Source organism: Dendrobates tinctorius, unplaced genomic scaffold (genome assembly GCF_039654945.1).
Source record: "Dendrobates tinctorius isolate UK_male_01 unplaced genomic scaffold, ASM3965494v1 ptg000122l, whole genome shotgun sequence".
Classification (NCBI taxonomy): Eukaryota; Metazoa; Chordata; class Amphibia; order Anura; family Dendrobatidae; genus Dendrobates; species Dendrobates tinctorius.
The window spans coordinates 3,092,875-3,106,519 of record NW_027361790.1 but is presented as its reverse complement, the minus strand read 5'-3'; the positions used below and the strand labels follow the sequence as shown (position 1 = coordinate 3,106,519).

The following is a 13,645-nucleotide window of genomic DNA, read 5'->3' as shown; positions in this document are numbered from 1 at the left end:
CCAACAGCGTCAGTTGGTGTTCAGAAGTGTCGTCTCCACAGAGCCAAACACATTCGTTAGAGTGTTAGTGGGGTACAGCACTGCCAGCTGTTCCCCTGCTGTGGAGATGGCAAGTCTCCTGCTGCCTACACCTGCCAAAATCCAGTAGGCCCCAGCCTGCTCCTCGCCTAATCCTGGGCTCCAACAGCGTCAGATGGTGTTCAGAAGTGTCGTCTCCACAGAGCCAAACACATTCGTTAGAGTGTTAGTGGGGTTCAGCACTGCCAGCTGTTCCCCTGCTGTGGAGATGGCAAGTCTCCTGCTGCCTTCACCTGCCAAAATCCAGTAGGCCCCAGCCTGCTCCTCGCCTAATCCTGGGCTCCAACAGCGTCAGTTGGTGTTCAGAAGTGTCGTCTCCACAGAGCCAAACACATTCGTTCGAGTGTTAGTGGGGTTCAGCACTGCCAGCTGTTCCCCTGCTGTGGAGATGGCAAGTCTCCTGCTGCCTTCACCTGCCAAAATCCAGTAGGCCCCAGCCTGCTCCTCGCCTAATCCTGGGCTCCAACAGCGTCAGTTGGTGTTCAGAAGTGTCGTCTCCACAGAGCCAAACACATTCGTTAGAGTGTTAGTGGGGTTCAGCACTGCCAGCTGTTCCCCTGCTGTGGAGATGGCAAGTCTCCTGCTGCCTTCACCTGCCAATATCCAGTAGGCCCCAGCCTGCTCCTCGCCTAATCCTGGGCTCCAACAGCATCAGTTGGTGTTCAGAAGTGTCGTCTCCACAGAGCCAAACACATTCGTTAGAGTGTTAGTGGGGTTCAGCACTGCCAGCTGTTCCCCTGCTGTGGAGATGGCAAGTCTCCTGCTGCCTTCACCTGCCAAAATCCAGTAGGCCACAGCCTGCTCCTCGCCTAATCCTGGGCTCCAACAGCGTCAGTTGGTGTTCAGAAGTGTCGTCTCCACAGAGCCAAACACATTCGTTAGAGTGTTAGTGGGGTACAGCACTGCCAGCTGTTCCCCTGCTGTGGAGATGGCAAGTCTCCTGCTGCCTTCACCTGCCAAAATCCAGTAGGCCCCAGCCTGCTCCTCGCCTAATCCTGGGCTCCAACAGCGTCAGTTGGTGTTCAGAAGTGTCGTCTCCACAGAGCCAAACACATTCGTTAGAGTGTTAGTGGGGTACAGCACTGCCAGCTGTTCCCCTGCTGTGGAGATGGCAAGTCTCCTGCTGCCTTCACCTGCCAAAATCCAGTAGGCCCCAGCCTGCTCCTCGCCTAATCCTGGGCTCCAACAGCGTCAGTTGGTGTTCAGAAGTGTCGTCTCCACAGAGCCAAACACATTCGCTAGAGTGTTAGTGGGGTACAGCACTGCCAGCTGTTCCCCTGCTGTGGAGATGGCAAGTCTCCTGCTGCCTTCACCTGCCAAAATCCAGTAGGCCCCAGCCTGCTCCTCGCCTAATCCTGGGCTCCAACAGCGTCAGTTGGTGTTCAGAAGTGTCGTCTCCACAGAGCCAAACACATTCGTTAGAGTGTTAGTGGGGTACAGCACTGCCAGCTGTTCCCCTGCTGTGGAGATGGCAAGTCTCCTGCTGCCTTCACCTGCCAAAATCCAGTAGGCCCCAGCCTGCTCCTCGCCTAATCCTGGGCTCCAACAGCGTCAGTTGGTGTTCAGAAGTGTCGTCTCCACAGAGCCAAACACATTCGCTAGAGTGTTAGTGGGGTACAGCACTGCCAGCTGTTCCCCTGCTGTGGAGATGGCAAGTCTCCTGCTGCCTTCACCTGCCAAAATCCAGTAGGCCCCAGCCTGCTCCTCGCCTAATCCTGGGCTCCAACAGCGTCAGTTGGTGTTCAGAAGTGTCGTCTCCACAGAGCCAAACACATTCGTTAGAGTGTTAGTGGGGTACAGCACTGCCAGCTGTTCCCCTGCTGTGGAGATGGCAAGTCTCCTGCTGCCTTCACCTGCCAAAATCCAGTAGGCCCCAGCCTGCTCCTCGCCTAATCCTGGGCTCCAACAGCGTCAGTTGGTGTTCAGAAGTGTCGTCTCCACAGAGCCAAACACATTCGTTCGAGTGTTAGTGGGGTTCAGCACTGCCAGCTGTTCCCCTGCTGTGGAGATGGCAAGTCTCCTGCTGCCTTCACCTGCCAAAATCCAGTAGGCCCCAGCCTGCTCCTCGCCTAATCCTGGGCTCCAACAGCGTCAGTTGGTGTTCAGAAGTGTCGTCTCCACAGAGCCAAACACATTCGTTCGAGTGTTAGTGGGGTTCAGCACTGCCAGCTGTTCCCCTGCTGTGGAGATGGCAAGTCTCCTGCTGCCTTCACCTGCCAAAATCCAGTAGGCCCCAGCCTGCTCCTCGCCTAATCCTGGGCTCCAACAGCGTCAGTTGGTGTTCAGAAGTGTCGTCTCCACAGAGCCAAACACATTCGTTAGAGTGTTAGTGGGGTAAGCACTGCCAGCTGTTCCCCTGCTGTGGAGATGGCAAGTCTCCTGCTGCCTTCACCTGCCAAAATCCAGTAGGCCCCAGCCTGCTCCTCGCCTAATCCTGGGCTCCAACAGCGTCAGTTGGTGTTCAGAAGTGTCGTCTCCACAGAGCCAAACACATTCGTTCGAGTGTTAGTGGGGTTCAGCACTGCCAGCTGTTCCCCTGCTGTGGAGATGGCAAGTCTCCTGCTGCCTTCACCTACCAAAATCCAGTAGGCCACAGCCTGCTCCTCGCCTAATCCTGGGCTCCAACATTGTCAGTTGGTGTTCAGAAGTGTCGTCTCCACAGAGCCAAACACATTCGTTCGAGTGTTAGTGGGGTTCAGCACTGCCAGCTGTTCCCCTGCTGTGGAGATGGCAAGTCTCCTGCTGCCTTCACCTGCCAAAATCCAGTAGGCCCCAGCCTGCTCCTCGCCTAATCCTGGGCTCCAACAGCGTCAGTTGGTGTTCAGAAGTGTCGTCTCCACAGAGCCAAACACATTCGTTCAAGTGTTAGTGGGGTTCATCATTGCCAGCTGATCCCCTGCTGTGGAGATGGCAGTCTCTCCTGCTGTCTCCGCATTACAAAGACAGTAGGCCTCTGCCTACACCCTCCTATTTCCTGGGCTTCAACACAGCCAGTTGTAGTTCGGAAGTGCCGTCCACACGGAAAGAGATACTTGCTCCCGTGTCTCAGTGGGGTTCAGTAATGTCAGCTGATCCCCTGCTGTGTGGATGGCAGTCTCTCCTGCTGTCACCTCATTCAAAATACAGTAGGCCTCTGCCTACACCCTCCTATTTCCTGGGCTTCAACACAGCCAGTTGTAGTTCGGAAGTGCCGTCCACACGGAAAGAGATACTTGCTCCCGTGTCTCAGTGGGGTTCAGTAACGTCAGCTGATCCCCTGCTGTGTGGATGGCAGTCTCTCCTGCTGTCACCTCATTCAAAATACAGTAGGCCTCTGCCTAGACCCTCCTATTTCCTGGGCTTCAACACAGCCAGTTGTAGTTCGGAAGTGCCGTCCACACGGAAAGAGATACTTGCTCCCGTGTCTCAGTGGGGTTCAGTAACGTCAGCTGATCCCCTGCTGTGTGGATGGCAGTCTCTCCTGCTGTCACCTCATTCAAAATACAGTAGGCCTCTGCCTACACCCTCCTATTTCCTGGGCTTCAACACAGCCAGTTGTAGTTCGGAAGTGCCGTCCACACGGAAAGAGATACTTGCTCCCGTGTCTCAGTGGGGTTCAGTAATGTCAGCTGATCCCCTGCTGTGTGGATGGCAGTCTCTCCTGCTGTCACCTCATTCAAAATACAGTAGGCCTCTGCCTACACCCTCCTATTTCCTGGGCTTCAACACAGCCAGTTGTAGTTCGGAAGTGCCATCCACACGGAAAGAGATACTTGCTCCCGTGTCTCAGTGGGGTTCAGTAATGTCAGCTGATCCCCTGCTGTGTGGATGGCAGTCTCTCCTGCTGTCACCTCATTCAAAATACAGTAGGCCTCTGCCTACACCCTCCTATTTCCTGGGCTTCAACACAGCCAGTTGTAGTTCGGAAGTGCCGTCCACACGGAAAGAGATACTTGCTCCCGTGTCTCAGTGGGGTTCAGTAACGTCAGCTGATCCCCTGCTGTGTGGATGGCAGTCTCTCCTGCTGTCACCTCATTCAAAATACAGTAGGCCTCTGCCTACACCCTCCTATTTCCTGGGCTTCAACACAGCCAGTTGTAGTTCGGAAGTGCCGTCCACACGGAAAGAGATACTTGCTCCCGTGTCTCAGTGGGGTTCAGTAACGTCAGCTGATCCCCTGCTGTGTGGATGGCAGTCTCTCCTGCTGTCACCTCATTCAAAATACAGTAGGCCTCTGCCTACACCCTCCTATTTCCTGGGCTTCAACACAGCCAGTTGTAGTTCGGAAGTGCCGTCCACACGGAAAGAGATACTTGCTCCCGTGTCTCAGTGGGGTTCAGTAACGTCAGCTGATCCCCTGCTGTGTGGATGGCAGTCTCTCCTGCTGTCACCTCATTCAAAATACAGTAGGCCTCTGCCTACACCCTCCTATTTCCTGGGCTTCAACACAGCCAGTTGTAGTTCGGAAGTGCCGTCCACACGGAAAGAGATACTTGCTCCCGTGTCTCAGTGGGGTTCAGTAACGTCAGCTGATCCCCTGCTGTGTGGATGGCAGTCTCTCCTGCTGTCACCTCATTCAAAATACAGTAGGCCTCTGCCTACACCCTCCTATTTCCTGGACTTCAACACAGCCAGTTGTAGTTCGGAAGTGCCGTCCACACGGAAAGAGATACTTGCTCCCGTGTCTCAGTGGGGTTCAGTAACGTCAGCTGATCCCCTGCTGTGTGGATGGCAGTCTCTCCTGCTGTCACCTCATTCAAAATACAGTAGGCCTCTGCCTACACCCTCCTATTTCCTGGGCTTCAACACAGCCAGTTGTAGTTCGGAAGTGCCGTCCACACGGAAAGAGATACTTGCTCCCGTGTCTCAGTGGGGTTCAGTAATGTCAGCTGATCCCCTGCTGTGTGGATGGCAGTCTCTCCTGCTGTCACCTCATTCAAAATACAGTAGGCCTCTGCCTACACCCTCCTATTTCCTGGGCTTCAACACAGCCAGTTGTAGTTCGGAAGTGCCGTCCACACGGAAAGAGATACTTGCTCCCGTGTCTCAGTGGGGTTCAGTAATGTCAGCTGATCCCCTGCTGTGTGGATGGCAGTCTCTCCTGCTGTCACCTCATTCAAAATACAGTAGGCCTCTGCCTGCACCCTCCTATTTCCTGGGCTTCAACACAGCCAGTTGTAGTTCGGAAGTGCCGTCCACACGGAAAGAGATACTTGCTCCCGTGTCTCAGTGGGGTTCAGAATCGTCAGCTGATCCCCTGCTGTGTGGATGGCAGTCTCTCCTGCTGTCACCTCATTCAAAATACAGTAGGTCTCTGCCTACACCCTCCTATTTCCTGGGCTTCAACACAGCCAGTTTGTAGTTCGGAAGTGCCGTCCACACGGAAAGAGATACTTGCTCCCGTGTCTCAGTGGGGTTCAGTAACGTCAGCTGATCCCCTGCTGTGTGGATGGCAGTCTCTCCTGCTGTCACCTCATTCAAAATACAGTAGGCCTCTGCCTACACCCTCCTATTTCCTGGGCTTCAACACAGCCAGTTGTAGTTCGGAAGTGCCGTCCACATGGAAAGAGATACTTGCTCCCGTGTCTCAATGGGGTTCAGTAATGTCAGCTGATCCCCTGTTGTGTGGATGGCAAAGTCTCCTGCTGCCTACACAGTTGTACCACTACTGATTTTTAACCGTGCTCCAATTAGGCCTGTGGCTCCACTGTCTCTCGTATTTCCCCTGTCCTCCAACCCTGCCAGTTACAGCTCCGAAGTGGCGTCTGCACAATCCACACTTGTTCCTGTGTCACAGGTGTTCAGTCCGGTCAGTTAATCCCCTGATGTGTGTCCGGCAATGTCGCCTGCTCTGTCCACATTCCCATTATGGGAATGTGGACAGAGCAGGCGACATTGCCGGACACACATCAGGGGATTAACTGACCGGACTGAACACCTGTAACACAGGAACAAGTGTGGATTGTGCAGACGCCACTTCGGAGCTGTAACTGGCGGGGTTGGAGGACAGGGGAAATACGAAAATCAGTGAAGCCACAGGCCTAAGTGGAGCTTGGTTCAAATTAGTAGTCTACAACCGATCTTAAAATTTCTTCAATGCAGCCTCAGCCTGCTCCGTGCTTGTCCCTGGGCTTCAACACAGCCAGTTGTTGCTCGGAAGTGCCGTCTTCACAGAGTAAAACACTAGCTCCTGTGTTTGTGGGGTTCAGTAACGTCAGCTGTTCCCCTGCTGTTTTGATGGCAATCTGTCCTGCTGCCTCCCAATTGACAGCACATCAGGCCTCAGCCTGCTAAGTGCTTGTCCTGGGCTCCAACATCGCCAGTTGCTGCTCATAACTGACTTTGGCACGGGTACTCCCTCCTGCCCAGCTTGGTTCCAGCCCTGCCTGCTGTTTCCGGGAAGTGTCAATGTCAGTTTGCCACCCCAAGTTGCCATGTCGTGTTGCGGTTGGGTTAGCCGAGGCTAGGGTGCCAGCAGTTTAGGTGCTTCCTATGTGGACTGCGGGTTCTGGTAAGAAAGGCTTGTTCCATAGTGCCAGTAGGACAAGCACCCCCTGTAGGACTGTGTGATTCGGTAACTGCGGCCAGCTTGCGGCATGCCAACTTTGCTTTTCAGGGGTAACTTCTGATACCCCTCCGGGTTCCAGCACCGTCAGCTGGTTCTCGTCAGAGCCTTTGGCCTAGGTGCCTCCATCTCGGTATCCGAGTTCCGGCAACGTCTGTTGGTCCTTGGTAGTGCTTTGTAGCACAGGTACCTACTGCTTAGTAACCGGGTTCCAGCACCGTCAGCTGGTCCTCGGTTGTGCCATTGGCTCTTGTTCCCTCTGCTGCCCCTCCGGGTGCCAGTACCGTCAGCTGGTTCAAGAGGACAAAGAACAGGAAGACAACCACCAAGATGCAGAACAACAAGAGAGAGAAGACAAAGAAGCATAAAAAAAACAAAGCAGAAGAACATTAAGCATAAGACTAATACTCTGAGCAAATGATATTATCTTATTTATAAGCAGAAGAAGACTAAGCAGTGTATGGGGGTGAGTCCGTTCCTCCTCGTGGTGCCCCTGGAAAAGGCCTGCTTCTGCAGGCCAAACTGAACGCGGACAAATCCTGTTGTAAATCTTTTGTGACAGGCAGAACGGAAGGTGTAAACTTCTAACTTTTCTAGATAACAACTACAGGAATGCCTGACACAAACAAGAATATGATGAAGAAGAATAGGAAGAAGATGAAGAAGTTGAATATGTAGAATAATAATTGTTGAATAAGAAGAATATGAAGAATGTAAGAAAAGGAAGAAGAAGAAGAAGAATGTAAAAAAAGGAAGTAGAAGAATTTAAAAAAGGAAGAAGAAGAAGTATGTAAAAAAAGGAATAAGAAGAAGAATGTAAAAAAAGGAAGAAGAAGAAGAATGTAAAAAAAGGAAGTAGAAGAATGTAAAAAAAGGAAGAAGAAGAAGAAGAATGTAAAAAAAGGAATAAGAAGAAGAAGAAGAAGGTAAAAAAAGGAAAAAGAATAAGAAAGAAGAAGAAAGAAGAAAGAAGAAGAAGACATACATGTCTGGCAAAATATAAATGAGGCTAAGATAGTCAATATCTTTGTAACTCCTAACATCTTTAAAAAAAAAGTTTAATTCCTGCTATTCCATTTGATTGGGCTAAACCTCTATGGCTTTAATGTCTCCTCCACCTCCCACAATACATTCTACATTATTCTTAGTTGTTTTTCTTCATGTAGAATTAACCTACAAGGAAAGAAAGGGTTTTTTTTAATTCCGATATTTTGGCCCCATTGACTTGCATTGGTTCCCGGTATCGGAATCGGCGATACCGATACTTTTTTTTAAGATCGGCCGATCCATTCCGATCCGATATTTTCAAGTATCGGCTGGTATCGCTCAACTCTATCCATTAGGCTTGTGATATCACGTGATTAAAAACTGACTAGCTGAATTGTTCTAAGCTCTATGTACAAACAAGAGGTCAGTTTTCACTGCACAAGTCATGAATCACTGTAAAAGTCCCTGACAGGGGGAGGAGCGGAGCAGCTGGGTCTGAAGTTGGAGGGGAATATTAAATGTAGAGAAACAGACTTCCTGGTTCTACATAGAGCAAAGAAAAGAGAAGAATTAGCTGGTTAGAAAGGCAAAAGGAGCAATTGTAAGTACACAGTGCTATATAATATGATGATTGCACTATATTTGTGGCAAAAATTGACTATTTTTTTAATTTAGCACAGATCGCAAATTAAAATTTCAAAAGATTCACTCATTCTTTACATATTAGATATCCATATGACCATAATAACCTGAAACATTCTTTCAACAGTTTACTTTGTGGGAAATCTAAACAGTAGAAAAAGATTAAAACTAAACCAAATATAGTCTTTTCTATATTTACGCCACAAAATTATATAAATAACAAAAAATACATATAAAGGGTACTGAGATTTTATAGTGAATCCCTACATTGCTTCCAAAGGCAAACTACGTAGAGACATTCCCATTTTGACAAAGGAAATGGTAACTTCCAGATGTCCATTTGTTAATATACAGCTCTGACAAAAAAAGAGACCACTTTCAAATGTTCAGTTTGTCTGATTTTTCTCTTTATAGATATATTTTTGAGTAAAATGTAAATTGTTCTTTTCGTCTACAAACTTCTGACAACATATCTCCGAATTTCCAAGCAATACATTTTGTATTTTTTTCTAACAAAGAAAAATGGTTAAAATAAAAAAAACAAAACCCAGTGCTTTCAGACCTCAAATAATGCAATCAAAACAAGCTCATAATCATTTAGAAACAACAATACTAATACTTTAACTCACGAAGAGTTCTGAAATCAATACTTTGTGGAATAACCATGATTTTTAATGACCGCCTTCATGCGTCTTGGCGTGCTTGCCACCAGTCTTTCGCAATGCTTCTAGCACAAAAAATTTAAGCAGTTCTTCTTGGTTTGATGGCTTGTGACTATCCATCATCCTCTTGATTACATTCCAGAGGTTTTCAATGGGGTTCAGGTCTGGAGAATGGGCTGCCCATGATAGGGTTTTGATGTGGTGGTCTCTTAATTTTTTCCAGAGCTGTAGAGAAGTAACAAAGGAACTGCACAATGCAGTAGACTGTAAGCCCATAAGGGCAGGGCCCTCTCCCTCCCTGCTTTAGTCTGTCACTGTTAGGTTATCATTGTAATTTATATTTGTAATTTCATTATTGTAAAGCCCTTTTACGTGTACATCACCATGGAATTAATGGTGCTCTAAAAATAAATAATAAAATAATACAAAGTAAAAAATAATTACAGATTTGTCAATTCATAACAAATGCACATATTTACTAAACAGATATATCAGGGAAGCTGACAGATAATTGACACCAAACATATACAGTATATGAATGCAAATATAAAATATATTCGTTACCAGAGGCATTAACCTATGCAGTTTTCATAGATAAATATCAGTAATAGTAGAATGTCCTATATGGTTGAGTGTTCCCTGCAAAGTGGTACTTAGGAAATTTATTTCAAATAATTCCCCTTCAAAAGGATAAAAAACTCTTAAGTGGAACTTTTAGGTGGTTACCAAGTAGGATTCTGATTGTATAGTTACCAATAAACCAAAACACTTGTGCTACTCAACTAAACGTGATAACAACTGATTAGCACGTGTGTAATTAAATTCCCATCAAAAAGGTAAAAAGGGAAAGGGGAAATGAGGAGAAAAAGAAGGATAAAGAGTATGAGAAAAATAGAAAAAGGAAAAGAGAAGAAGAGAAGAAGAAAAGAAGGAGAAAAAGAAGATGATGTAGGAGACGAGCTTTAAATTTAAGCAACTTTGAAGAAGACTCTTACTTGTTCCAAATGGCAATTTTTAAGCACAAATACTGATTTGATCAATCAAACATCTTAGGAATGAATTTAAATACAATGGTATAATTAATGGTCTTTAGGATGATCTTACATATGGTCTTGTGGCTGTATAAATATGTCATGTTACTGCCCGCATTTCTCATCTATGCCTTGAGGCTATAAGACATTTTGCCATTAGTTGAATTATGCAAGCTGAATAAGATATTGTTAATTTGACACTATCTGGCTAAAAATGTTGAAAACAAAATATTGAAAAATGGCAAGTGGGGAGCACTTTTTTAAATGCAACCAAAAGCAATATTTAATAAATAAATAATTAAAAAACAAGTAAAAAACTGTGGAAACCAAGCCCGTATTAATAGAAAAAATTAGTACAAACACAAATGAATTTGATCGGCAGGTATATAAATATCTTTACAAAAACAATAATGATACTCACTTCAAGAACTGTATGTTGCTTCAGGTAGTGAACTCAAAGTGCAGCTTTGCTCTCTAATTAAACCTAAAAAGAAAACAGTATACCAATATTACTTATGGAATCCACTGTATTTATAATTCAATATCATTTCTACAATTATCCACATTAAGACTAAACGTTAGCGAGGAAGGGATAAATACATGGAGGATCATGTTCAGAGTAGAATTTTCAGAAATTTGTATCATCATGTGAGTTCGAAGGATCTGTGATTCCATTTTCTGAAAACTCAGTGACTGTGCTAATTCCGTTGGGCGCAGCATATAATGCCCTGCTGCAAACAGCTTACCTAGTCTGGCCAAGACAACCAATACCAAAGATAGAGTTCAGTCAAGGAACACTATTTTATGCTTATATTGTGTAGGGCTAGGAGCTCTGAGAACACAGAATAGGGACAGAAAAAGGCCGAATATAATTATGTTGTGCTACATCAATGCTGATTAGAGTTGGGCGACTTTGGTCGGATCGGGATTCATGAAACAAAATTTGAGTCGGATGAGACTGGTTCGACTAGGGCAAAAAAAGTCGGAGTTTCATCCGAAATCTGACACCAATGCAAGTCAATGGGGAATAAAAGTCGGCATTGAGTGGATGAATGTCATCCGCTCAATGCCGACTTTTATTTCCATTGACTTGCATTGGGGTCGGGTTTCAGACGAAACTCCGACTTTTTTTGCCCTTGTCGGACCAGTTTCATCTGAAACAAATTTTGTTTCATGAAACCTGATCCGACCAAAGTCGCTCAACTCTAATGTTGATGCTCCAGATTAAAAATGGGAGTGATAACGTCAATCTGTGGATACTAATCCAAAGATTCAAGTGATATATAGAGAACTGCTGTTAGGCTATGTTCACATGTCCAGTAGTGATTGGCTGGAATGGATCCAGCAGCAATTAGTTGGCAAAAAGTTGTGCACACACAACTTTTTGGTTCATTTTTAAATAACTCATCTCTGTTGGATCCGTTTTTTAACATTGTGGTCTATGTAAAATGGATCTGTTAATTAGCCATCTTTTTTTTCTTTTTTTTTCAGATCTGTTTTTTGCTTACTGGATCCTGTGGGAGAAATTTAAAGCAAAGATACCGCATTCAACCTCCTGTCAGTGGTTTTTACATGGTCCTCTTAAAGGAGGAGTAATTCAAGTGAAATATGTAAATATTTGTAAATAATTACAGTAAATCGAGATATTTAATTGTGTTGGTCTGTTTTGCCACACCTGATTACATTGTCGATTTGGAGACGTTTACATGAAGCTCCAATGTTACAAGGAGGCTCTTGATGAATTATCCTATTGGTCGTTTATGTGAACCCTGCCAATTCCTAGCGTTCTTGCTTTATGTCATATTTTTCCTGGGTTGACTGCCAACAAATCTTAGAAATGAATTAAACTTTATTCTTATATATAAACTGTATGCTAAACCTAAACGTGGCATGGGCAATGGATGTGGTAGAGAGATAGAAAAAAAAGCTAATATCATGAATAAAGCAAATGAAACTTTATCAATGTATACAAAATGTATGCTAAACCCAAATGTGGCATGGACAATGGATGCGTTAAGGAGATTGAAAAAAAAATATAACAGATAAGAATATATTAGCCGTTAGCAGTTGCAACACTACCAATCATCAGCTGCAATCATCTCAGCAGTAGTGGTACCAAATGCAGGTCACAGTTTACCTCCTTCTGCCACTGGCAAGCATATGAGTGGGAGGAAGTGGAGAGTGTAATGGAGTGCATGTCCCATCACTCATCTCAATCACAGCAGGATTATGTAGCCTCTGACAGTGATACCATCAGCTGAAGTCAGTGTTTTGCTCAGTTCATCTTGTTAATCGCCAAAACCACTTAATGTTGTACAATTTCTTCCAGTTGATTTATTTCAAGAAATGAACAGTCTGCCTTTGCTCTCAGATTACATGGATGTGGAGGAAATTAAGAACATGATTACAATGCCAAACTGCGTTACTGCCTCTGTGAGCAGTAGTGGCAGGGGCACTGGCAGTGCTTATAGCCAGTAGAAATGGAAATAAGGTAGAAGCAAGGAGGTAAGGTCATTACTTACAATGAGACAACTGTCAAGAAGTGAAAAAATCAACGACAAAATGTATTGTGTTACATGTATACATTTTTCGATGTAGAACAAACTTTATTTCTAATTTTGAGCGAAATTCAATTTTATTGTGACTGCATAAGGGGTAAATTTTCCCAGTAACACCAGGATTGTAAGGGCAAGAATGTTTAAAATTATGAAATCAAAATTCATTCTTTCATTTTTTAAATGAAATTTTTTTTCATTATCATTTTTTTCAATATTTTTAAGAAGGTTTTAGGGAAAAGGAATATTTTTGGTAAATATTACCAGAAAAATATGTGTTCTGTAATCAGTGAAGCTTTTGCACAGCAAATGGATGCCAACCTCATGTATGACCATATGACTTCTCCCTTCTCCTTGCAGAGTCAAAATTTCACCACATGTTTGGCTCATGTGCAAAGCAGGGTGAGAAAAGGCAAAATGTTTACAATTACCAGAATATGTTTGATTACACTGTGTTACCAAGGTTTTGTCCCTCGGACAATTTTGAGTGCTCCTGATAGATTTTTTCATGCTGATTTAAGAAATGACTTCAGATTTTTCCTATCACATAAGGTTTTTGAGAAATGATATGAAACATAATATTCTGCTATAATTCTAAAACTCATATATGAACTTTTTTCTGAAACAGTATATTCTGAATTTTCCACTGAAATAACATAAATCGCTGATCTACACATATGCAAGCACTTATTATGCAAATTCCGAGCAGGCACAGTGAATAATTCGGCTGACCATGTACGGAGCATACCACATCTCCTTGGCAGGGGAGAAATCAAAAGACAATATTGACATACTTAGAGCATGGCTGAATGGATCACGACCTTCAATGCCATTCGCTGTCCCAATGATATGGAGAAAGCAGAGAGATCATGTAACAGATTGCTGCTTCTGCCTTACAAATGTAACAGGATATTCAGCAAAGAACAAGAAATCAATATCATAATCTTCCTTCAGCCATAAGACCAGTGCCACACAATGGAAGTCTTCATGTTCCAAAGTTGCCCAAAGTATGGACAATGGAGGACGACGAAGATAAACTAACAATGTCAGTAGAAAATGAAACCGCTGCAGACCCAGACTTTGAGCCTTCTACATCTAATTCACATCTGTTCAGTCAAGCTGATCTGAGTGACTTGGTCAGAGATT

The 13,645-nt window shown here is 45.0% G+C and overlaps 1 protein-coding gene across 2 annotated transcripts in view; it reads right to left on the bottom strand.

The window, feature by feature from the left end:
- Positions 1 to 13,645, bottom strand: part of SYT1 (synaptotagmin 1) — a 1,076,321-nt gene that overhangs the window by 780,218 nt on the left and 282,458 nt on the right. For both annotated transcript variants that reach the window (XM_073541509.1, XM_073541510.1), the window contains exon 3: positions 10,366 to 10,428. The gene's annotated coding sequence lies outside the window, so the exon portion shown is untranslated. The remainder of the gene's footprint in view (positions 1 to 10,365; positions 10,429 to 13,645) is intronic.